At 42.4% G+C, this 27,133-nt stretch overlaps 1 long non-coding RNA gene across 1 annotated transcript in view; it reads right to left on the bottom strand.

Annotated features, from left to right (window-relative positions):
* Positions 1-27,133, bottom strand: part of LOC106569685 (uncharacterized) — a 43,675-nt gene that overhangs the window by 6,992 nt on the left and 9,550 nt on the right. Inside the window, exons 2-3 of the long non-coding RNA XR_001320537.2 lie at positions 26,773-26,906; positions 6,877-8,102 (exon numbers count right to left, since the gene is read on the bottom strand). This is a non-coding gene — a long non-coding RNA (uncharacterized lncRNA). The remainder of the gene's footprint in view (positions 1-6,876; positions 8,103-26,772; positions 26,907-27,133) is intronic.

Genomic DNA, 27,133 nt, shown 5'->3' on the forward strand with positions numbered 1-27,133 from the left:
GGGTTTATTCTGCCCAGCTGACTGTGTGTGTGTGTGTGTGTGTGTGTGTGTGTGTGTGTGTGTGTGTGTGTGTGTGTGTGTGTGTGTGTGTGTGTGTGTGTGTGTGCGTGCGTGCGTGCGGGTGGGTGGGTGTGTGTGTGTGTGTGTCTGGGCGCGTGCCTGCATATATGTGTGTGTGAACTATTTGCATAGGAATGAGCAAAACTGGGCTGAGATATTTCTTCAGGATCTGCCATTTTGCAAATAGAGGATGAGATGAGCAAATAAGACAATAGAGGATGAGATGACCAAATAAGACAATAGAGGATGAGATGACCAAATAAGACAATAGAGGATGAGATGAGCAAATAAGACAATAGAGGACGAGATGACCAAATAAGACAATAGAGGTAGAGACGAAAATAAAGGTGTGAATCAATAAAACAAGGATTTAAGAATAAGGACTGAGAGCTGATATAGAAAATCAGTCAATGTGAAGGCAGAAAGAAAGAGAGAGCTGAGACAGACAAGAGAGAGAGAAAGACTGACTCATTGCTAGGCTTGATTTAAGTCTGAGAGAGAAAGACTGACTCATTGCTAGGCTTGATTTAAGTCTGAGAGAGAAAGACTGACTCATTGCTAGGCTTGATTTAAGTCAGAGAGAGAAAGACTGACTCACTGCTAGGCTTGATTTAAGTCAGAGAGAGAAAGACTGACTCATTTCTAGGCTTGATTTAAGTCTGAGAGAGAAAGACTGACTCACTGCTAGGCTTGATTTAAGTCAGAGAGAGAAAGACTGACTCACTGCTAGGCTTGATTTAAGTCTGAGAGAGAATCTGAGGCATTGTGGCGTGTGAAGGTTGGGACACTACATATGCTCACGCACGCCCACACACACACACACTATTCTGAAACTCAGGGATAGTAAGACAGGGTCTATGGGCCTATTGAGCAGACTGGGAAGGAGTTGTGCCTTTCAGCACAGCTAATGAAGCCTACAACCCAACGCATAAAGGAGAGAAGCGAGAGAGTTAGAGCTGCCCTCCTTCACCCATTCACTCACTTCCTCCCTTTGGAGAGATCCTGATGAGGTAATGGTGTCCTCTCTTAAAGACCTACCACGGATTATAATGAGGCTATAGAGGTACAGCACTCACAGTGCAGGGGAAGGCTGAACTGAATGGTTTGGATGGAAGAGAGAGTAAGGGCGGAGTGTGGGCGACTCCTCTCTACTAATGCTTTTCATAGAAACTAATCTGTTACAGGTTGGACCTTTAATAGTGCATGTTTTAAAGTGAATGCAATACAATGCAGTTTTATGTCTTATTACAGGATCGATCAGGCAGGTGGAACACACTGCATTCTAAATGTTTCACATATAACGTGCTTCCTAACATGTCTTAGTAGCTGACAGGCAGGGTTGAGGAGTAACGGAATACATTTAGAAAGTAACCTACCCAACCCTGCTGTCAGGGAAGTTTCCGGAATGCCTGAAATCAGAATGTCAATCATAAAACAATCTCACACTTTCAGTAGGGGAGGTCTAACCTGAGGCAGTCTGCCTGTCTGTTATTCCAGAGGGTCTGAGTGACTGCAGATGATGGAGGCAGTGGCGGTTCGAGACCATTTGAACTGGGGGGGCCAAGCTGGGGCCAGTTACATTAGACGTTATTGTTGTCATATTGTTTTCTTCACTGCATTGCAGGCATTAGCAGGCAAAAGACCATGTTCATAATCATTAGTGTTCCACGTTGCCACTGTCTAATAACGGATGTAAAAAAAGAACGCTAGAAAAAATTTGTTATGTAAAAATTATTTCATACTCCACATTTAGGGGGGCCACAAGGGGGTCCAAAATTGTTGTCACAGGGGCACTGAACCCCCCGCCCCCCCCAGAACCGCTAGTGGATGGAGGACCCCTTCACTCCCATCTCTGCAGTAGCAGTCAGTCTGACCATCTCCTCATCTGAAAGAGGAGCTCTGATCGCCAAACAAAAGATGGCTACTGCTTATTAAACAGCCCTGTACATTCATTAGCATCCAGCTAGACCCAGACAGAGTGGTGGCCCTACACACGCACACACACTTACAAAGAGAGAGAGAGAGACTGGCCCCTCGGTCCCCCCTTTGGCCTTGACCCTTGAACTCTGGGGTCCTCTTTCACCTGCTGCAGAGACATTCTGGGCTTGGTGTCCGTCTAGCCAGTGCCTGCCTGTTCTGCATATATTTACTTGACGTTCCCAGGCTCCCAGTCCAGACCTCCAGGACCAGCCTGTTCACCCCCCTGTCCATCTCTCCATCACCAGCACAAAGCAGTATTCATATAGGACATTATGGAGATCCTCATTGTGTCTCTGTGTCTGGCTGTCTGAGTTCTTTCCCTCACAAGCTCTGCACTCCCTAAATCATATTTTACTATCACTCCCTAAACCATATTTTACTATCACTCCCTAAACCATATTTTAGAATCACTCCCTAAACCATATTTTAGTATCACTTCCTAAACCCACTTTAGTATCACTCCCTAAATCATATTTTACTATCACTCCCTAAATCATATTTTACTATCACTCCCTAAACCATATTTTAGAATCACTCCCTAAACCATATTTTAGTATCACTTCCTAAACCCACTTTAGTATCACTCCCTAAACCATATTTTAGTATCACTCCCTAAACCACTTTAGTATCACTTCCTAAACCCACTTTAGTATCACTCCCTAAACCATATTTTAGTATCACTCCCTAAACCATATTTTAGTATCACTTCCTAAACCATATTTTAGTATCACTTCTAAACCATATTTTTGTATCACTTCCTAAACCATATTTTAGTATAACTCCCTAAACCATATTTTAGTATCACTTCCTAAACCATATTTTAGTATCACTTCCTAAACCATATTTTTGTATCACTTCCTAAACCATATTTTAGTATCACTCCCTAAACCATATTTTAGTATCACTTCCTAAACCATATTTTAGTATCACTTCCTAAACCATATTTTTGTATCACTTCCTAAACCATATTTTAGTATCACTTCCTAAACCATATTTTAGTATCACTTCCTAAACCATATTTTAGTATCACTTCCTAAACCATATTTTAGTATCACTTCCTAAACCATATTTTAGTATCACTCCCTAAACCATATTTTAGTATCACTCCCTAAACCATATTTTAGTGTAACTCCCTAAACCATATTTTAGTATCACTCTCTAAACCCTCTTTTAGTATGGGCGAGCCCCCCAAACCCTGCCTTAAATCATTTGCACTTCGTAATGAGCGATCGCTATGAATTCCATTGGCGATATCCTCACTATACTCAGATTAGTGTGCCACAAGACTACCCTGGTCTATGACTGTAGAGCAATCTCCCTTTGTCATACCGAGAGACCAAAACCTCTATCAGAACTCATTTCTACGTCATATGTCCAGTATTCACTGCTAATACTGAACATCTCAGTCGAATTGATGTCAATGACATGTTTTTAACTGTCTCTGAGAGTATTCATTAAGTCGTATTGTATTGTTTGTGAATTGCACAAACGTATGTCTCTATATTACAGATTCTCGACCTGCCGTAGCACTTTCATATTTCACCAGTACCCCTCCCCTCTCCTCTCCTCTCCTCTCCTCCCCTCTCCTCTCCTCTCCTCTCTCCTTCCTCTCTCAGAGTTTATAGTGTGGTTGATTTCTCCCTCTCTGGCATTGCAGGGGTAAACTCTCTACTTCGCTCCTTCTTGCTTCCTCTTCCTGTTTTATTATCCATTTCTATTGGCTCCAATCAGTCTTCCGTCCTCTGATTGGACAGAATGATGCAGAATATCATTAATGTATTCAACATGAGACTAGAGCTCTTTACTGTAATGTTGTGACTGATGGTGTGTGTTCTCCCTCCTTGTTAAAGCGTGGCCGTTCCTTCACACATTTAAAAAAGCGTAATCCTTTGATAGGAGCGAAGGATGATTGTGTTCCGCTAATGGGGAGACCGGGGTTGTGTATATGTCTGGGTCGTCGGACAGCATATGGGCTCCCTCGCTGCACTGAATATGTAAATGACTCACATATTCAGACCCAGACATGCTATCCCCCCTCCTCCCTGGACCCTCTATTAATAGTTTCTGGGCAAACAAGACAGTTACACCCCCCCCCAAACGCTCAACCCTCCGAAACACATCCCCCATGCCCTCCAACCCCTCAAGTCTAGACCCCCAAATCACCCCCCAGTCTCCCCCCTCACCCAGACTCCCCAAAACCACCCAATGTACCCCACCCCCATCACCCCTCTCCACTGCCCCCTCCCCTCCGCTCCCCCTCACCCAGACTCCCCAAAACCACCCAATGTACCCCCCCATCACCCCTCTCCGCTGCCCCCTCCCCTCCGCTCCCACGATCGTCAGACAGACCCTATGATTCGCGTGACCGCCATTTTGCCCACAGTATAGCCAACTGTACAGGGCTAACTGCTGCAGCTGCCTAGCTGCATGGGCGAATGCAAATACGAAGACCGCATTGTTGCTCAGCTGCTCAGACCATTCGCCTCAAATTAATTAATGGCCAAAAACTGAGACGCTCAATTAAATATAACTGTGGGAACAATGCGCCAGAGGATGTTTCAGACATTCATCTTTATCCTCCTAATTCCCAGACTATATAATTTGAATGAATTGACAGTACCGGCTAGTTACTAGACAACTCAGATGAGAAAATGTGCTATGAAATTATGCCTCACATAAGAGTTTTTTAAATGTATTTTAAGAGCATTTTTCCCCTTATTTTTCCCCATCTGTCTGACATGTTTGAAAATAATGACAAGGAGATGCTTGAAGCAATATTATCAGAGATGTATTTTAGCAATAAGGAGAGTATCAGCTCAAAAGACAACGATCCCCTCTCATCCTACATTTCTCATTTCATCTCTCACTTCTATTATATCCCGTCATGGCAGAGTCGGTTACACCACAGCTTGGCGACTGGGTTCTATACATATAGTTGTGTCCAATGCCATGGAAACCAGACGACCCACTATGAGAGACCAATGTGCATGGTAATGAGGCTATTATGGTCTGTCTGGAGTTCATTGGGCCTGGGAATCCCCAATTACAGTCTGGGTGCGTGTGTGCGTGTGCGTGTGTGTGTGTGTGTGTGTGTGTGTGTGTGTGTGTGTGTGTGTGTGTGTGTGTGTGTGTGTGTGTGTGTGTGTGTGCGCATGTGCCAATGAGCGCCCACGCGTGTCTGTGATGTGTGTGCATTGCATGTCTGTGTATACGTGCAAATAAGCGTGTGTGTGTCCGGGGCATTTGATTAACGAAAGCCCCTGTCTCTCTGTACAGTGAGTGATTTGCATACGGGGGAATGTCCCAGACTGACACACACATGCCTCATATGACACCGCCAGATCACTCCTTCTATTCCAGCCACATTAACAGCTATAAAACACAATATCACACACACACACACACACACACACACACACACACACACACACACACACACACACACACACACACACACACACACACACACACACACACACACACACACACACACACACACACACACACAGCACGAGGGAAACGAACAGCGGTGACAAGCCTTTCTACTTAGCGTACAGACACTCACCACCTCTACGGCATGTTTACGAGGAATTAGCTTTGTCAGCACCCACGCTTACTAAATCAAGTGGATATGCAAATGCTATTAGCCTAGATTTCCATATGGCGGGCAAGGTAACGGTCGCACAGATGGTGCTAGAACAGAGACACCGCTGGCCGCCATCTTTGGCAGAGGAACTGAGCGGTGGCCATTTTGTCTGAGGCTGTGCCCGTCTGGATGTAAACAACGGCGCTGTGTTACCGTGACTACGATGGTAGCTTGGCACTAAAGCCTTATAACAGACAGCTGGCACATTCACCAAGAAAGAAGGGGTGTGATGGAGACCCACCATTACGGGCTAGTCCTAGTACATAACACTACCAGACAATAGCAGGGTACAGTGCATATGTAAGGAAAGAGATACTCCTCGAGAGCAATGCGGATGTGTGGGTTATGTGTTCGTTTTCTTCTCACAACCATATTATGATGGGGGCTATACAGGTATAATTTTGTTTATGTGATTTTTAAATTAGAGAGAATTATAGGGAATTACAGGGAATTGCTCAGTATTGGAAAGAAGTACTGTCAGTGTGTGTAACAGTGGAAAAGTATGTTCTTACCAGATAAGATACAGTGAGCTCCAAAAGTATTGGGACAGTGACCCATTTTTTGTTGTTTTGGATCTGTACTCCAGCATTTTGGATTTGAAATGACTATGATGTTAAAGTGCAGATGTAATGTGTCATTTTGGAGTCACTTTTATTGTAAATAAGAATATAATGTTTCTAAACACTTCTACATTAATGTGGATGCTACCATGATTACGGATAATCCTGAATGAATCCTGAATAATGATGAGTGAGAAAGTAACATACACACAAATGTTACCCCCCCCCAAAAAAAATGCTAACCTCTGTTATTGTAATGGTGAAAGTTAAGCATGACTTGGGGATATGATATTTATGCATCTGTAACATTTTCACTCATCATTATTCAGGATTCATTCAGGATTATTTGTAATCACGTTAGCATCCACATTAATGTAGAAGTGTTTAGAAACATATTATTTTCTTATTTACAATAAAAGTGACTCCAAACAGACACAATACATTATTTACCATTCATTTCTACTGGGCACAAAATAATCTCAAACACAACCAAAACAAACAGCAAATGCATCCAACAAGTTTGTAGAGTCCCAAGCTTGATGTAATCATTGCGTGCTAGGAATATGGGATCAAATACTACACTTATGACTACTTTAATACACATATAAGTGAATTTGTCCCAATACTTACAAAAAGTGCTGTAATTTTCATCCGATATGGATGAAAATACCCTCAAATTAAAGATGACAGTCTGCACTTTAACCTCATAGTCATTGTATCATTTCAAATCCAAAGTGCTGGAGTACAGAGCCAAAACGACAACAAAAAAATGTGTCACGGTCCCAATACTTTTGGCGCTCACTGTATGCGTGTCTCTGCTGGTACTGTGTTCTTCAGGGAGTGTCTAGTCATCTGTACTGCTCCTTTTCGTGGTCTTGTGTTGTCCAGGATCCTTTTCGTGGTCTTGTGTTGTCCAGGATCCTTTTCGTGGTCTTGTGTTGTCCAGGATCCTTTTCGTCCATTTTTTCTAGCTGGTCAGAATGAAGGAACAGTGTTGATTGGAGATCTGACATGGGTTTTACTGGGCCTGGGTTTTAGTCGTCTGTCTATGGTCTTTGATCATGCCAAATAAAAAAAGACATTGGAATTGAACAATAAAGAGCCTAATAAAAATATGTTTTAAAAAATGTCAATTTTAGTGGTTGTTGTGGTTTGTATACTGCTTTGGAGGAAGCACACCAGTGTAAACTGTCTCTTTGTCAAATGTAAAAGTGTCCCAGGGAATAAGCAGTGAGTGGATTTGAAGTCTGAATCAAAATGTGAACCCTTCTGCCAGCATTTACACACAGCAACACAGGGAAGGTAGGGGAGTATGTCAATCTTATTTTTAAGAAAAGAGAAATAAAGAGAGGGATATCCCCTTAAGCATTCTTTCAAAAAAAGAAACGATAACTCAGGAGAGCGTGTATCATGTGTTGTTTGTTGGGAGGCCCCCTCCAGCAGCAGAACCACACACACCCAGTGCGGGTAGGGACCCAGGCCCAGTCTCAGGAACTTTGGCTGGGGCTGAGCAAGGTTGAGATGGGCCTCTCCTCTGGAGGTCTTCAGGCCCCTAGGCTGTGGGCTAACATTGTCTTCTCCATATTGATTTATTTTGCCGTTAGCTTCAGAGGTGCTGGTAACCAGCAGGGACTTCTTCCTGCATTGCCAGCCCACTCACAAGCTCTGTTTTTGGGCCTCACTCACTCCAAATGACCCTGTGATGGGAGTATAGACCAGGGGAGGAGAGAGGAGGACAAGAGCCCATGGCGATGAACGAATGAACTGCCGCATAGGGCCTGTCTCTGTTCAGTTGTCTACCCAGCCTTCATCCTTCACTCCATCCGCCCACTCTCTTTCTTTTTCTCATCCTCCATCTGTGAAAGGAGACAAATACAGAGTTATATATATATTTTTTACACTTCACCTTTAGCATTCGACATCTCTCCGCTTCATGCAAATGCAAATGTTTTACACCAGCTCTTTGATGTTGGAGATGTGGAAAGCAAATGCCAACTTGCGCTTTAGTAGCGTAGCCCCAAGACTACTAGACACAAACAAACTCTACAGAAATGCAAAGACAGGGCGGTAACACAATAGATGCATAAACCCACAGTATGCCTTGCATACGTTGAATTTATGTTCATAATAACAAAATGGTAGATGTTCATTTCAAAGCATTATTGCCATATACAATTTACTACACACTAAGAGTGAAAACAAAGCTTGCGCATTTTTTGGTTTTAGTTTGAATAATATACTGCAATACCTTATATCACCATCTGATTAGTTATAATTTCAGTATTCACACTAATATCTTCCTGATATTATCCCCAAGGATCCTAAAGTCTTCTGAAACCCCTGTCTCCTTGTCTCAGTCATCCCTAAGGTTTCCTCAAGTCTTCTGAAACCCCTGTCTCAGTCATCCCCAAGGTTTCCTCAAGTCTTCTGAAACCCTTGTCTCAGTCATCCCCAAGGTTTCCTCATGTCTTCTGAAACCCCTGTCTCCCTGTCTCAGTCATCCCCAAGGTTTCTTCATGTCTTCTGAAACCCCTGTCTCCCTGTCTCAGTCATCCCCAAGGTTTCCTCATGTCTTCTGAAACCCCTGTCTCAGTCATCCCCAAGGTTTCCTCAAGTCTTCTGAAACCCCTGTCTCCCTTGTCTCAGTCATCCCCAAGGTTTCCTCAAGTCTTCTGAAACCCCTGTCTCAGTCATCCCCAAGGTTTCCTCAAGTCTTCTGAAACCCCTGTCTCAGTCATCCCCAAGGTTTCCTCATGTCTTCTGAAACCCCTGTCTCCCTGTCTCAGTCATCCCCAAGGTTTCTTCATGTCTTCTGAAACCCCTGTCTCCCTGTCTCAGTCATCCTCAAGGTTTCCTCAAGTCTTCTGAAACCCCTGTCTCCCTGTCTCAGTCATCCCCAAGGTTTCCTAAAGTCTTCTGAAACCCCTGTCTCAGTCATCCCCAAGGTTTCCTCAAGTCTTCTGAAACCCCTGTCTCCCTGTCTCAGTCATCCCCAAGGTTTCCTAAAGTCTTCTGAAACCCCTGTCTCCCTGTCTCAGTCATCCCCAAGGTTTCCTCATGTCTTCTGAAAACCCTGTCTCCTTGTCTCAGTCATCCCCAAGGTTTCCTCATGTCTTCTGAAACCCCTGTCTCAGTCATCCCCAAGGTTTCCTCAAGTCTTCTGAAACCCCTATCTCCTTGTCTCAGTCATCCCCAAGGTTTCCTCAAGTCTTCTGAAACCCCTGTCTCCTTGTCTCAGTCATCCCCAAGGTTTCCTCATGTCTTCTGAAACCCCTGTCTCAGTCATCCCCAAGGTTTCCTCAAGTCTTCTGAAACCCCTGTCTCCTTGTCTCAGTCATCCCCAAGGATTCCTCAAGTCTTCTGAAACCCCTGTCTCCTTGTCTCAGTCATCCCCAAGGTTTCCTCATGTCTTCTGAAACCCTTGTCTCAGTCATCCCCAAGGTTTCCTAAAGTCTTCTGAAACCCCTGTCTCCCTGTCTCAGTCATCCCTAAGGTTTTAGTTAACATGTTGGTAAAAAAACAAGGTTGGTAGTGGTACGAAAGTAATGGTTGACCTTGTATTTCAGTAGAGGACTGGAGTACAGAACTCCTCTGTGTGCGTGTGGCTGTGTGGCCGTGTGTGTGTGTGTCCGTGTGTGTCCTTTGAATTTCAGTGCATGCTTATGAGCGAGTGTGTTTGCCTCAGATAGGAAAGAGTAGTGAGTGGGACCAGATAGATCAGGGGTGCAGCCACGATGCCCTATGCAGAGGGGGGTTATGTGGAGGAAGATTCCAGACACAATGCTCCCATTGAGAAGGTTCAGACATGGGTGTTAACTCCCCATTCCTCACCAGCAGAGGCGAGTGGGGTGGACAATGTTAGTTCAGGGCAGCCTTCCACCAAGCACAGAGTAAAGGCACTGCATTATAAAGACAGGAGAGGAGAGAGAGAGAGAGGGATGGAGAGTTGAAAGGAAAATGGGGGAGGGAGAGAGAGAGAGAGAGAGAGAGGGGTGTGTTTGTGTATGTGGAGAGAGAGAGGGGTGTGTTTGTGTATGTGGAGAGAGAGAGAGAGAGAGAGAGAGAGAGAGAGATACAGTGCTTGTCTGTGTGTCACCACTACAGGGAGGAGGTCAAAGACTTAGCAGTGTGTTGCCAGGACAACAACCTCTCCCTCAGTGTCAGTAAGACCAGGGAACTGATCGTGGACTACAGGAGAAAGAGGGGAGAGTACGCACCCATCCACATCGACGGGGCTGTTGTGGAGCAGGTTGAGAGCTTCAAGTTCCTTGGTGTCCACATCACTAAGGACTTAACATAGTCCACACACATCCTCACAGTGGTGAAGAGGGCACGACAGCACCTTTTCCCCCTCAGGAGAAAGAAAAGATTTGGCATGGGCCCTCAGATCCTCAAAAAGTTCTACAGCTTCACCATTGAGAGCATCTTGACTGGCTGCATCACCACTTGGTATGGAAAATACACTGCCCTTGACTGCAAAGTGCTACAGAGAGCAGTGCGGACAGCCCAGTAAATCACTGGGGCCAAGCTCTCTGCCACCCAAGACCTCTATACCAGTCGTTGTCAGAGGAAGGCCTGAAAAATTGGCTAAGACTCCAGCCACCCAAGCCATAGACTGTTCACTCTGCTACCGTCCGGCAAACGACACCGGAGCATCAGCTCTCGGACCAACAGGGTCTGAGGCAACTTCTACCGCAAAGCCATAAGTCTGCTAAATAGCCAGTCTGCTAAATAGCCAGACTGCTAAATAGCCAGTCTGCTAAATAGCCAGACTGCTAAATAGCCAGTCTGCTAAATAGCCAGACTGCTAAAAAGCCAGACTGCTAAATAGCCAGACTGCTAAATAGTCAATTAATGGTACTGACCCTACGCACACTAACTATACATACACATCAAATACACACTCACTAGACTATATATACACACCATATACACAATCACTAGACTATATATACACACCATATATACACTCACTAGACTACATACACACTCACTAGACTATAAACACACACTCACTAGACTATATATACACACACTATATACACAATCACTAGAATATATATACACCCTCACTAGACTATATATACACACACTATATACACAATCACTAGACTATATATACACACTCATTAGACTATATATACACCCTCACTAGACTATATACACACTCACTAGACTATATATACACACACTATATACACACTCACTAGACTATATATACACACACTATATACACAATCACTAGACTATATATACACACCATATATACACTCACTAGACTATATACACACTCACTAGACTATAAACACACACTCACTAGACTATATATACACACACACTACATACACACTCACTAGACTATAAACACACACTCACTAGACTATATATACACACACACTATATACACACTCACTAGACTATATATACACACTCACTAGACTATATATACACCCTCACTAGACTATATACACACTCACTAGACTATATATACACACACACTATATACACAATCACTAGACTATATATACACACTCACTAGACTATATATACACCCTCACTAGACTATATACACACTCACTAGACTATATATACACACTATATACACACTCACTAGACTATACATACACACTCACTAGACTATATATTTATATACACACACTCATTAGACTATATACACACTCACTAGACTATATACACACTCACTATACTATATACACACTCACTAGACTATATACACACACTATATACACACTCACTAGACTATACATACATACACACTCACTAGACTATATATTTATATACATACACTCACTAGACTATATATACACACTCACTAGACTATATATACACTCACCAGACTATATATACACACTATATACACACTCATTAGACTATAAATACACACAATATCATATACACACTCACTAGACAATATACACACACTCACTAGACTATATATACACACTCACTAGACTATATATACACACTCACTAGACTATATATACACAATCACTAGACTATATATACACTCACTAGACTATATATACACACTATATACACAATCACTAGACTATATATACACACTCACTAGACTATATATACACTCACTAGACTATATATACACACTATATACACACTCATTAGACTATAAATACACACAATATGATATACACACACACTAGACAATATACACACACTCACTAGACTATATATACACACTCACTAGACTATATATACACACTCACTAGACTATATATACACAATCACTAGACTATATATACACTCACTAGACTATATATACACACTATATACACAATCACTAGACTATATATACACACTCACTAGACTATATATACACTCACTAGACTATATATACACACTATATACACACTCATTAGACTATAAATACACACAATATTATATACACACACACTAGACAATTTAAACACAATCACTAGACTATATATACACTCACTAGACTATAAACACACTATATACACAATCACTAGACTATATATACACAATCACTAGACTATATATACACACTCACAAGACTATATATACACACTATATACACATTCACTAGACTATATACACACTCACTAGACTATATATACACACTATATACACACTCATTAGACTATATACACACACACAATATCATATACACACTCACTAGACTATATATACACACACTCACTAGACTATATATATATATATATATATACACACTCACTAGACTATATATACACACTCACTAGACTATATATACACACTATATATACACTCACTAGACTATATACACACTCACTAGACTATATATACACACTCACTATACTATATATACACTCACTAGACTATATATAGACACACTCACTAGACTATATATATATATATATATATATATATATATACACACTCACTAGACTATATATATATACACACTCACTAGACTATATATACACACTCACTAGAATATATATACACACTCACTAGACTATATATATATATATATATATATATATATATATATATATATATACACACTCACTAGACTATATATACACACTCACTAGAATATACACTGCTCAAAAAAATAAAGGGAACACTTAAACAACACAATGTAACTCCAAGTCAATCACACTTCTGTGAAATCAAACTGTCCACTTAGGAGCAACACTGATTGACCATAAATTTCACATGCTGTTCTGCAAATGGAATAGACAACAGGTGGAAATTATAGGCAATTAGCAAGACACCCCCAATAAAGGAGTGGTTCTGCAGGTGGGGACCACAGACCACTTCTCAGTTCCTATGCTTCCTGGCTGATGTTTTGGGCACTGTTGAATGCTGGCGGTGCTTTCACTCTAGTGGTAGCATGAGACGGAGTCTACAACCCACACAAGTGGCTCAGGTAGTGCAGCTCATCCAGGATGGCACGTCAATGCGAGCTGTGGCAAGAAGGTTTGCTGTGTCTGTCAGCGTAGTGTCCAGAGCATGGAGGCGCTACCAGGAAACAGACCAGTACATCAGGAGGTGTGGAGGAGGCCGTAGAAGGGCAACAACCCAGCAGCAGGACCGCTACCTCCGCCTTTGTGCAAGGAGGAGCAGGAGAAGCACTGCCAGAGCCCTGCAATATGACCTCCAGCAGGCCACAAATGTGCATGTGTCTGCTCAAACGGTCAGAAACAGACTCCATGAGGGTGGTATGAGGGCCCGACGTCCACAGGTGGGGGTTGTGCTTACAGCCCAACACCGTGCAGGACGTTTGGCATTTGCCAGAGAACACCAAGATTGGCAAATTCGCCACTGGCGCCCTGTGCTCTTCACAGATGAAAGCAGGTTCACACTGAGCACGTGACAGACGTGACAGAGTCTGGAGATGCCGTGGAGAACGTTCTGCTGCCTGCAACATCCTCCAGCATGACCGGTTTGGCGGTGGGTCAGTCATGGTGTGGGGTGGCATTTCTTTGGGGGGCCGCACAGCCCTACATGTGCTCGCCAGAGGTAGCCTGACTGCCATTAGGTACCGAGATGAGATCCTCAGACCCCTTGTGAGACCATATACTGGCCCTGGGTTCCTCCTAATGCAAGACAATGCTAGACCTCATGTGGCTGAAGTGTGTCAGCAGTTCCTGCAAGAGGAAGGCATTGATGCTATGGACTGGCCCGCCCGTTCCCCAGACCTGAATCCAATTGAGCACATCTGGGACATCATGTCTCGCTCCATCCACCAACGCCACATTGCACCACAGACTGTCCAGGAGTTGGCGGATGCTTTAGTCCAGGTCTGGGAGGAGATCCCTCAGGAGACCATCCGCTACCTCATCAGGAGCATGCCCAGGCGTTGTAGGGAGGTCATACAGGCACGTGGAGGCCACACACACTACTGAGCCTCATTTTGACTTGTTTTAAGGACATTACATCAAAGTTGGATCAGCCTGTAGTGTGGTTTTCCACTTTAATTTTGAGTGTGACTCCAAATCCAGACCTCCATGGGTTGATAAATTGGATTTCCATTGATTATTTTTGTGTGATTTTGTTGTCAGCACATTCAACTATGTAAAGAAAAAAGTATTTAATAAGATTATTTCTTTCATTCAGATCTAGGATGTGTTGTTTAAGTGTTCCCTTTATTTTTTGAGCAGTATATATACACACTCACTAGACTATATATATATATATATATATATATATATATATATATATATAGACACACTCACTAGACTATATATATATATATATACACACTCACTAGACTATTTATATATATATATATATATATATATATATATATATATACACACTCACTAGACTATATATACACTCACTAGACTACATATACACACCATATACACACTCATTAGACTCTAAATACACACAATATCATATACACACTCACTAGACAATATACACACACTCACTAGACTATATATACACACTCACTAGACTATATATATATATATATATATATACACACTCACTAGACTATATATACACAATCACTAGACTATATATACACAATCACTAGACTATATATACACACTCACAAGACTATATATACACACTCACTAGACTATATATACACACTATATACACACTCACTAGACTATATATTCACACTCACTAGACTATATATACATACTCACTAGACTATATATACACACACTCACTATACTATATATACACACTCACTAGAATATATATACACACACTCACTATACTATATATACACAATCACTAGACTATATACACACTCACTAGACTATAAACACACACACTCACTAGACTATAAACACACACACTCACTAGACTATATATACACTCACTAGACTATATACACACTCACTAGACTATAAACACACACACTCACTAGACTATATATACACACACACTCACTAGACTATATATACACTCACTAGACTATATACACACTCACTAGATTCACTAGACTATATATTCACACACTCACTAGACTATATATACACACTATATACACACTCACTAGACTCTATATTCACACTCACTAGACTATATATATACACACTCACTAGACTATATATACACACTATATACACACTCACTAGACTATATATACACACTCACTAGAATATATATACACTCACTAGACTATATATACACACTCACTAGAATATATACACACTCACTAGACTATATATACACACTCACTAGAATATATACACACTCACTAGACTATATATACACACTCACTAGAATATATATACACTCACTAGACTATATATACACACTCACTAGAATATATACACACTCACTAGACTATATATACACACTCACTAGAATATATATACACTCACTAGACTATATATACACACTCACTAAAATATATACACATACCAGTGGCGGTCGTGCTGTTTAAGATGAGGGAGGATGATTATGTTTTTGATGAGTATGGCCTTACTTCTAATACAGCATGTTGGATGACAGTCATTTATATTCCATTCACCCAGTTCAATGTAACATCGATAGGTTCAGGCTACTACATGATACTTGAAAATACAACACACACACAGAGACACAACACAGCCTTAACAATATTTATATATTCCTTAATTCCATTCTTTTACTTTTAGGTTGTTTGTATTTTGTGTATTGTTGTGAATTGTTAGATATTACTGCTGTCACACCCTGATCTGTTTCACCCGTCCTTGTGACTGTCTCCACCCCCCTCCTGGTGTCACCCATCTTCCCCATTATCCCCTGTGTATTTATACCTGTATTTTCTGTCTGTCTGTGCCAGTTTGTCTTGTTTGTCAAGTCAACCAGCATTTTGTCTCAGCTCCTGCTTTTCCCCAGTCTCTCTTTTTCTCACCCTCCTGGTTTTGACCATTGCCTGTCCTGACTCTGAACTCACCTGCCTGCCCCTGACCCTGAGCCTGCCTGCACCGTTGTCCACTACTCTGGATTATCGACCCCTGCCTGCCTTGACCCTGAGCCTGCCTGCACCGTTGTCCACTACTCTGGATTATAGACCCCTGCCTGCCCCTGACCCTGAGCCTGCCTGCACCGTTGTCCACTACTCTGAATTATCGACCCCTGTCTACCTTGACCCTGAGCCTGCCTGCACCGTAGCCCACTACTCTGGATTATCGACCCCTGCCTGCCTTGACCCTGAGCCTGCCTGCACCGTTGTCCACTACTCTGGATTATCGACCCCTGTCTGCCTTGACCTGTTTGCCTGCTCCTGTTGCTGTAATAAACATTGTTACTTCAACACAGTCTGTATTTGGGTCTTACCTGAAACCTGATAACTGCACTGTTGAAGCAAAAAACACAAGCATTTCACTACACCCGCAATAACATCTGTTAAACATATGTATGCGACAAGTAAAACTTGATTTCAACACAAACACATGTACGCTCACAAACTTTTACACTCATCATATGCTGCTGCTACTCTGTCGTTTATTTTACTCTTCTTATTATCTATCCTGACGTCTGGTCACTTTACCCTGCCTTCATATCACGTTCGTCTGAAGAACTGGACCAAGGTGCAGCGTGGTAGGCGTACATTTGACTTTTATTTAAAACACCGGAAAAAACAACAAAATACAAAAACGACCGTAACGCTATATGCAGTGCAGAAAGCAACTACACACAAACAAGATCCCACAATCACAGGTGGGAAAAAGGGCTGCCTAAGTATGATCCCCAATCAGAGACAACGATAAACAGCTGCCTCTGATTGGGAACCATACTAGGCCAACAAAGAAATAGAAACATAGATATGCCCACCCAAGTCACACCCTGACCTAACAAAATAGAGAATAAAAAAGGCTCTCTAAGGTCAGGGCGTGACACTTCATATACATATTTACCTTAAATACCTTATTTTTTATCTATCCTGATGTCTAGTCACTTTAACCTGCCTTCATCTGCATATCTACTTCAAATACTTTATTATTATCTATCCTGATGTCTAGTCACTTTAACCTGCCTTCATCTGCATATCTACCTCAAATACTTTATTATTATCTATCCTGATGCCTAGTCACTTTAACCTGCCTTCATCTGCATATCTACCTCAAATACCATATTATTATCTATCCTGATGTCTAGTCACTTTACCCTGCCTTCATCTACATATCTACCTCAAATACCTTATTATTATTATTAATATTAGGGGCGGCAGGTAGCCTAGTGGTTAGAGTGTCGTTCTGCCCCTGAACAAGGCAGTTAACCCACTGTTCCTAGGCCGTCATTGTAAATAAGAATTTGTTCTTAACCGACTGGCCTAGTTAAATAAAGGTTAAATTCCTCTTCTTTTTTTAATTATCTATCCTGATGCCTAGTCACTTTACCCTGCCTTCATGTACAGTTGAAGTCGGAAGTTTACATACACTTAAGTTGGAGTCATTAAAACTCGTTTTTCAACCACTCCATACATTTCTTGTTAACAAACTATAGTTTTGGCAAGTCGGTTAGGACATCTACTTTGTACATGACGCAAGTAATTTTTCCAACACTTGTTTGCAGACAGATTATTTCACTTATAATTCACTGTATCACAATTCCAGTGGGTCAGAAGTTTACATATACTAAGTTGACTGTGCCTTTAAACAGCATGGAAAATTCCAGAAAATGATGTCATGGCTTTAGAAGCTTCTGATAGGCTAAATGACATCATTTGAGTCAATTGGAGGTATACCTGTGAATGAATTTCAAGGCCTACCTTCAAACTTAGTGCCTCTTTGCTTGACATCATGGGAAAATCAAAAGAAGTCAGCCAAGACCTCAGAAAAAAATTGTAGACCTCCACAAGTCTGGTTCATCCTTGGGAGCAATTTCCAAATGCCTGAAGGTACCACGTTCATCTGTACAAACAATAGTATGCAAGTATAAACACCATGGGACCACGCAGCCGTCATACCGCTCAGGAAGGAGACGCGTTCCGTCTCCTATAGATTAACATACTTTGGTGTGCGAAAAGTGCAAATCAATCCCAGAACAACAGCAAAGGACCTTCTGAAGATGCTGGAGGTAACAGGCACAAAAGTATCTATATCCACAGTAAAACGAGTCCTATATCGACATAACCTGAAAGGCCGCTCAGGGCTTCGGACTTGAGGGATAATAGGGAGGAGGAATGGTAGCCTAGGGAGAGAAAGATAGAGAGAGGGAAGGGAGGGAGGGAGGAGGAATGGTAGCCTAGGGAGAGAAAGATAGAGAGAGGGAAGGGAGGGAGGAGGAATGGTAGCCTATGGAGAGAAAGATAGAGAGAGGGAAGGGAGGGAGGAGGAATGGTAGCCTAGGGAGAGAAAGATAGAGAGAGGGAAGGAAGGGAGGAGGAATGGTAGCCTAGGGAGAGAAAGATAGAGAGAGGGAAGGAAGGGAGGAGGAATGGTAGCCTAGGTAGAGAAAGATAGAGAGAGGGAAGGGAGGGGGAATGGTAGCCTAGGGAGAGAAAGATGGAGAGAGAAGGGAGGAGGAATGGTAGCCTAGGGAGAGAAAGATGGAGAGAGGGAAGGGAGGAGGAATGGTAGCCTAGGGAGAGAAACATGGAGAGGGAAGGGAGGAGGAATGGTAGCCTAGGGAGAGAAAGATGGAGAGAGGGAAGGGAGGGGGAATGGTAGCCTAGGGAGAGAAAGCTCAATATGAGTGTGCAGAGTGAGGAGTGAAGGAAAATAATCTCAACAGACAGCTCACAGCTTTCCCGCAAAGTCTAAAAAACCCCAACAATAAATCACTACCATTGCAGTGACAAAACATAGTCTCCTCAATATATCGCTTTGTCTGTGGTTACAGGGGAGGTACAGTGAGGGGAAAAAGTATTTGATCCCCTGCTGATTTTGTATGTTTGCCAACTGACAAAGAAATGATCAGTCTATAATTTTAATGGTAGGTTTATTTGAACAGTGAGAGACAGAATAACAACAACAAATCCAGAAAAACGCATGTCAAAAATGTTATAAATTGATTTGCATTTTAATGAGGGAAATAAGTATTTGACCCCTCTGCAAAACATGACTTAGTACTTGGTGGCAAAACCCTTGTTGGCAATCACAGAGGTCAGACGTTTCTTGCAGTTGGCCACCAGGTTTGCACACATCTCAGGAGGGATTTTGTCCCACTCCTCTTTGCAGATCTTCTCCAAGTCATTAAGGTTTCGAGGCTGACGTTTGGCAACTCGAACCTTCAGCTCCCTCCACAGATTTTCTATGGGATTAAGGTCTGGAGACTGGCTAGGCCACTCCAGGACCTTAATGTGCTTCTTCTTGAGTCACTCCTTTGTTGCCTTGGCCGTGTGTTTTGGGTCATTGTCATGTTGGAATACCCATCCACGACCCATTTTCAATGCCCTGGCTGAGGGAAGGAGATTCTCACCCAAGATTTGACGGTACATGGCCCAGTCCATCATCCCTTTGATGCGGTGAAGTTGTCCTGTCCCCTTAGCAGAAAAACACCCCCAAAGCATAATGTTTCCACCTCCATGTTTGACGGTGGGGATGGTGTTTACATTTAAGTCATTTAGCAGACGCTCTTATCCAGAGCGACTTACAAATTGGTGCATTCACCTTATGATATCCAGTGGAACAACCACTTTACAATAGTACATCTATATCTTTTAGGGGGGGGTTAGAAGGATTACTTTATCCTATCCTAGGTATTCCTTAAAGAGGTGGGGTTTCAGGTGTCTCTGGAAGGTGGTGATTGGGGTCATAGGCAGCATTCCTCCTCCTCCAAACACAGCGAGTTGAGTTGATGCCAAAGAGCTCCATTTTGGTCTCATCTGACCACAACACTTTCACCAGTTGTCCTCTGAATCATTCAGATGTTCATTGGCAAACTTCAGACGGCCATGTATATGTGCTTTCTTGAGCAGGGGGACCTTGCGGGCGCTGCAGGATTTCAGTCCTTCACGGCATAGTGTGTTACCAATTGTTTTCTTGGTGACTATGGCCCCAGCTGCCTTGAGATCATTGACAAGATCCTCCCGTGTAGTTCTGGGCTGATTCCTCACCGTTCTCATGATCATTGCAACTCCACGAGGTGAGATCTTGCATGGAGCCCCAGGCCGAGGGAGATTGACAGTTCTTTTGTGTTTCTTCCAACTGTTGTCACCTTCTCACCAAGCTGCTTGGTGATGGTCTTGTAGCCCATTCCAGCCTTGTGTAGGGCTACAATCTTGTCTGTGGCATCCTTGAAGAGCTCTTTGGTCTTGGCCATGGTGGAGAGTTTGGAATCTGATTGATTGATTGCTTCTGTGGACAGGTGTCTTTTATACAGGTAACAAGCTGAGATTAGGAGCACTCCCTTTAAGAGTGTGCTCCTAATCTCAGCTCGTTACCTGTATAAAAGACACCTGGGAGCCAGAAATCTTTCTGATTGAGAGGGGGTCAAATACTTATTTCCCTCATTAAAATGCAAATCAATTTACATGCGTGTTTCTGGATTTTATTGTTGTTATTCTGTCTCTCACTGTTCAAATAAACCTACCATTAAAATTATAGACTGATCATTTCTTTGTCAGTGGGCAAACTTACAAAATCAGCAGGGGATCAAATACTTTTTTCCCTCACTGTTGTTTATATTGGTAGAGACCTCACTCACTGGGGGGCTAATTGTCTGTGGTTACATGGGTGGTAGTTTATAGTGGTAGATACCTTCTCACTCACTGGGGGGCTAGGTGTCTGTGGTTACAGGGGACATTTTTTAGAGTGGTAGAGACCTTCTTACTCACTGGGGGGCTAATTGTCTGTGGTTACATGGGAGGTAGTTTATAGTGGTAGATACCTTCTCACTCACTGGGGGGCTAGGTGTCTGTGGTTACAGGGGACATTTTTTAGAGTGGTAGAGACCTTCTTACTCACTGGGGGGCTAAAAGACCCCTGTGGTTGGAGGGGGGGCAGCTTTGTCCTGCACTAAAGGATTACAATGGTAAAACCGCTTCAACCTCCCGTGGAGGAGCAGTAAACCAAGAGGAACGAGAGGGGAGAGCCAACGGCTATAGCTAACTCAATTAAAACATATTAAACACCACATAAAAACAAGAGGAAGCAAGATGGTGAGAGAACACAACAACAACAGAGGAAAGGGAGAAAAAGGGAAGTCAAATCTGGGCAAAGTGGATATCTGTCTGTATTTCTATCTTTTTTTGTCTGTCTCCATTTTGATTGACCGTTTACAATCTCAGACCAGGCAGACCAGGCAGGCAGGTGTGCTCTCTGGCTCCAACCTACCCTCGTCTCCCCTCTTTTTCATTTCCCTACTTCCCCCTTCACTCATCTCTCCCCCCCATCTCCTCTCATCAGCTCTCCTCAGCTCTCCTCTCCACACCCATTCTGTCTTCAGTTTATATCCGTCTCTTCTTCAGTATATGGTCTTATAGCTGCAGTGGTTAAAGGAATTCAGAGGGGATGTCAGCTGCAGTTCAGAAGTGGCGCATGTAAGACATTATTAATCTACACTTCAAATACAAACCACACAACACAGTATATAACCTATTATATAATTGTCAAAGACTCCAGCCACCCTAGGCATAGACTGTTCTCTCTGCTACCGCACGGCAAGCAGTACCGGAGCACCAAGTCTACGTCCAAGAGGCTTCTAAACAGCATCTACCCCCAAGCCATAAGACTCCTGAACATCTAATCAAATGGCTACCCAGACTATTTGCATTGTCCCCCCTCTTTTATTTTTTAAACTGCATTGTTGGTTAGGAGCTTGTAAGTAAGCATTTCACTGTAAGGTCTACACCTGTTGTTTTCGGCGCATGTGACAAATACAATTTGATTTGATATGTAGTACGGTAAAAGCCTAGTCTGTCTCTCTCTCTTCACTCCTGTCCCTTCAAAGGGTAGAGATGAGAGAGTGAGAGGAGAGAGTGTATTCTATTCAAACAGCAGGGTTTAAACTCCACTAACAAACCCAATAAACAGACTATACATCTCCTCACAATACTCCCACTGCCTGTGGCACAGATCCTCTCCATACGCACACTGACGCTCACAATACGTCTTTACACAGAGCTAATTAGGAGGAGGTGCCCCTCTCTATTCTCCACCTCTGTCTGAATACCAGGGCAGGGGAGAGGAGAGGAGGAGAGGAGAGGAGGAGAGGAGAGGGATGAGTTCTTAGTAACTGTATCCTCAAAGGACTGGAAGGCTTGTGTCTTTTAATTTTGCGGAACCTAAAGCGGGATAGTTAATCGTGTCAAGGGGGGAGCAATATTAGTGTGACACAGCTCAAAGTAGCATGGATGCAGCTGAGGAGGGCAGTGGGAGTGATTTGAGTGCGGCACCATTCTGGGTAGTGCACAGGCAGTGAGAGAAAGGAGAGGGAGAAAACTGTGTGTGTCAGGGCTCTGGGTGTCGATGCCACTGCAACGAACAGTAAGACAAGACCACAGTAACCATTTTTGCCATCTATATAACGGCTCACCTCAAACAATGAAACCAGTGGTAGAATATGTGTGGACTGTATGAATATGTCAACAATATTAGGTAGCTTTTAAAAGCCTAAAGCATTTGAAGGTGATATTCTCTAATAACTAACTCTTTTGTTACAAATCGTGACTAAACATATTAAATGTGCTCTGATATGAGAGTGAACGCGTAGCGGCAACAACATTCTGAAGACTTCCTGAAATGCTCTCTCCCTCGCTTTCATATCTTTATTATTATCATAGAGCTTGGCGATAGAATTCTTGCATGAATCAAAGATGGTATTTGGTATTCTGTGTGTATAGCTGAATACTAAAATGTCCCCTTTCCCTTTCACACCCATGCCCCCATTATTAGGACCGGAATCACACTGAGAGTCCGCCTGCAAGACATTCCTCTAAAGTTGTCATGTCTTCCACCCACCCACACACACACACACACTGACCCCCATTCTCTCCTTGTTTAAATGTGCTGTCTTTTGTGTTTTCTCCCAAAGCATTCTGGGTGTCACACAGCCAAGCTCAAGGCTATGGGTCCGAGTTTGTCTGCAGGGGGTGCAGAGTGGGGGTGGGAATATAACAGCTATCAACACAACGTAATACAACACAACCATAACTAACCATCTAGCTAGAGCATCATAACATCCTGAATGGAATCATATGTGACTGGCTATATCACTATCTGTCTAAACAAAACCTAAAATATATGTTGCATTACAAAATGCATTACATAACAATATTTAAAAACAGAGACACAGTACTGTGCAGCTAAAATCAAGACTTTAAAAAGTGTTTTTGTTCTTCTGAGAGTGTAAGTTCAAGTTGAAGTGAGGAATGATTTGTCTCCCCATCGAACCCAGTGGCCCCAAGTGAGGCTGCAGTGTGTTCTGGGAGAATGGCAGGTGTCTCCATGTCAGAGTGCCTCCCAGACAGCTCATTAATTTGCACAACTTTTATACATGAATGTTTTTCTCTGCGTGTTTGTATGCATGTGTGTGTATATATTAGCGATGGGACTTGACCCTAGCGAGCTGAACTACTGTTTCGCGTCTTGCTGGGCGTGGGAAAAAAGACGAGACCTCTGTTCACAGCTGCTCTGGTGGATGGGCCATACCAATGGGGCCCCTACCACTACCCCCCTGCCCCCCCTGTACCCCATGTCCCCCCGTCTGTCTCCCCCGTCTCTCTCTCCCATTCAGTCTGCAGCCGGCTGCCTTTCAAAAGCTGCCACGAACCCCCCTACCCCTCCCTCCTCCATCCGCCCCTCCCACCCCCACACACTCCTCTCATTATTCCAGCCCTAGTTTGCATAGAAATACCAGAGCTCTCTCTCCTCTCTCTCTCTGCTCTTAGGGCCTGAAGCCCCTCAACCACACAAACTATACATGTGTAAATTTGACTTGCAGGCCTTTGTATCGCCTTCCCTAGATTAATATTGTTTCACTGTCATTTCACTCACAGACCTTGTTGTGAGACAATTGGGGAATTTTCATAATATATTTTGTTATGGTTGAAAATAGGAAAAAGCCAATAAATGAACTGAAGGTGTGTGATTGTTTCTGATGTTTATTAATGCACTCTACCTACATTAGTTATCCTGTCATGACACGCACACACGCACATGCACACGCACACACACCACTGCATTAATTTGCAGAGATGTATCTCAAATCAGACTGCATAATTCTCAGGGCAAAATTTACATCCACTTTTGAGAGCAGCGCACAGAGAAGTCTTTGCATACGGTAATATAAAAGCTTGGGAAAGTCTAGGCAAGTCAAAGACCTTCTCAACAAATTTCACTAAGCTAGCCTCCAACTGAACGCCCCAAGGTTGGAAGCCATGATGATTTGACCTTGCTTTGGGCCTGGTCTTCTTGTTTAGGTACTGTTTGTAATTCCTTAAAGTACATCTATAAATATTCAATGTACGTTAATGTAGGTCTTAAAAATGTTCTTTACTCTAACATAAGCATCAACAAAAATACTACCATATTTCCAAAAATGACACCTAGGAATTAAAAGTGTCCTAGAAAATATGACTATTCCTTAAGAACAAGTGAACAAAATATTAACAGATCGGGGTTACATGAATAGAAAGAGGAACAGAAAAAAGAATGAGAAAAAGAGGGGGAAAATATGGGGGGGGGGGCTTGCAGACAGGGGTGAAACGTACAGAGCCACCAGAACAGCCTTTCCACATGAGCAGTCCCAAACCCAGGATGAGCCCCTGTCCCCCTTGCTCACTTAAAGAGATAAGGCACCGCAGCAAAGGCTCTCAAATATGGATTAGACACCCAGCTCCCCTGCACCTTAGCTATAGCAAGCCACTTGATCAGAGTATTTTAAAAGCATAAAAAGAAGTGTGTGTCTCTGAGTAAAATAGAGAGAGAGAGGGGGGTGTAGAATGTGAAAAATGCAAACATTTCAGAGGATAAAGAAATAAACTAAATGATATTTGGAGTTGGTATTCAGTATGTTCAAAATAATCTTTAGGAAGTGTGTGGATTGAGGAACAGTAATGTTGAGTCGACCCTTGCAGCCTTACCCTAACTCAAATATTAGACAGCACAATAATAGTACATTTGGCTTGGACTGCAAATACTGTATAGGCCTATATTAATTACTAAAAGTGTCTTTATTTTTACAATCTAAATACATTTCCTCATGACCTGAGGCTGTAAACGTTTTGAAATTAAATATTTTACAATAAAAAAATGAACTATGTAAATGTCTTTCAAATTGTTTTAATTATTAGATACGGTATTTGGAAAACTACCATGCTGTCTAAGTGGTATGAAGTATCTATCCATGGCCTCTGTCCTCAACACACACAACATACACACACTCTAGTCCACACACACAGACCCTTACTAGTTCCCCACAAACACTCCCCCATCCACACACACAGCTTGGGGTTCTTACATACAGATCTGCTTTGATCACTGTTTTCGCAGATCATTTTCCTGCACAGCAGGAAATGCTAATTGTGGTGTATTCAAGGTTTAAAATGGCTTCTAAAGTTTCTGATTTCCACTTTAAATTGATTGACTTTGTGTGCCCTATCAGAAAATGTATCAAACCCTCAAAAAATGTCAATTAATTATATTCCACATAATAATTCACATTTCCTGTTGCTGTAGGATTATGTGCCTGCTGTGAGAAGCAGGGTGAAATTAAGCTATGTAGCACCTTCCCAAAACCCAAGATGACCTATCAACTGAAACAAAATTACCGCCACTAGTAAAACAAGCACATCTCAATAATGGACTAACTTCCACTCCCTTTCTCTCATTTATTTACGCACAATAGAAAACTATTCTGTACCAGAACAAAACACTGGGGATGACTGCATTAGCTAGTAGCTACACCACGGTACCTAATATACAAGCAAGAGCATCATATGCATACGTCTCAGACTTCTCAATTGAATTATATACGGTTTGAGGACCAACGTTTTAACTACTCGTTTTAACTACTGCCGTACTCTTAGGGCCAACTTGTTAAGTATTTGCACCTGTAAAGAACAAAAGGTAAACTGAATATTAAGTGAAAAGATATGTGGAATATGATATATTTTATGTTTTTATCTGTAGTATTGTTTACCTGTAAATTGGTGGTTGTTCCTTGTAGGCTTGACCTGGGCCCTCCTCCTCCCAGTCCCTGGTATCTGAGACCTCAAGGTAACATGAGACGCCATCTTGTTTTCTGACAGTATGTACAATCACTTTTTCTTCTTCCTGAAATAAAAAATTATTGAGAGACATGATGGGTTACTATGCTGTTGATCAAAATATCAACCATTATTAACTGTTATCAACCGTTATTAACCTTCATTAACCGCTATTAACCGTTATTAACCGTTATCAACCGTTATCAACCTTCATTATCCGTTATTAACTGTTATCAACCATGATCAACCATTATTAACTGTTATCAACCATTATCAGCCATTATTAACTGTTAT

This window comes from Salmo salar, chromosome ssa14 (assembly GCF_905237065.1).
Source record: "Salmo salar chromosome ssa14, Ssal_v3.1, whole genome shotgun sequence".
NCBI classification, from domain to species: Eukaryota; Metazoa; Chordata; class Actinopteri; order Salmoniformes; family Salmonidae; genus Salmo; species Salmo salar.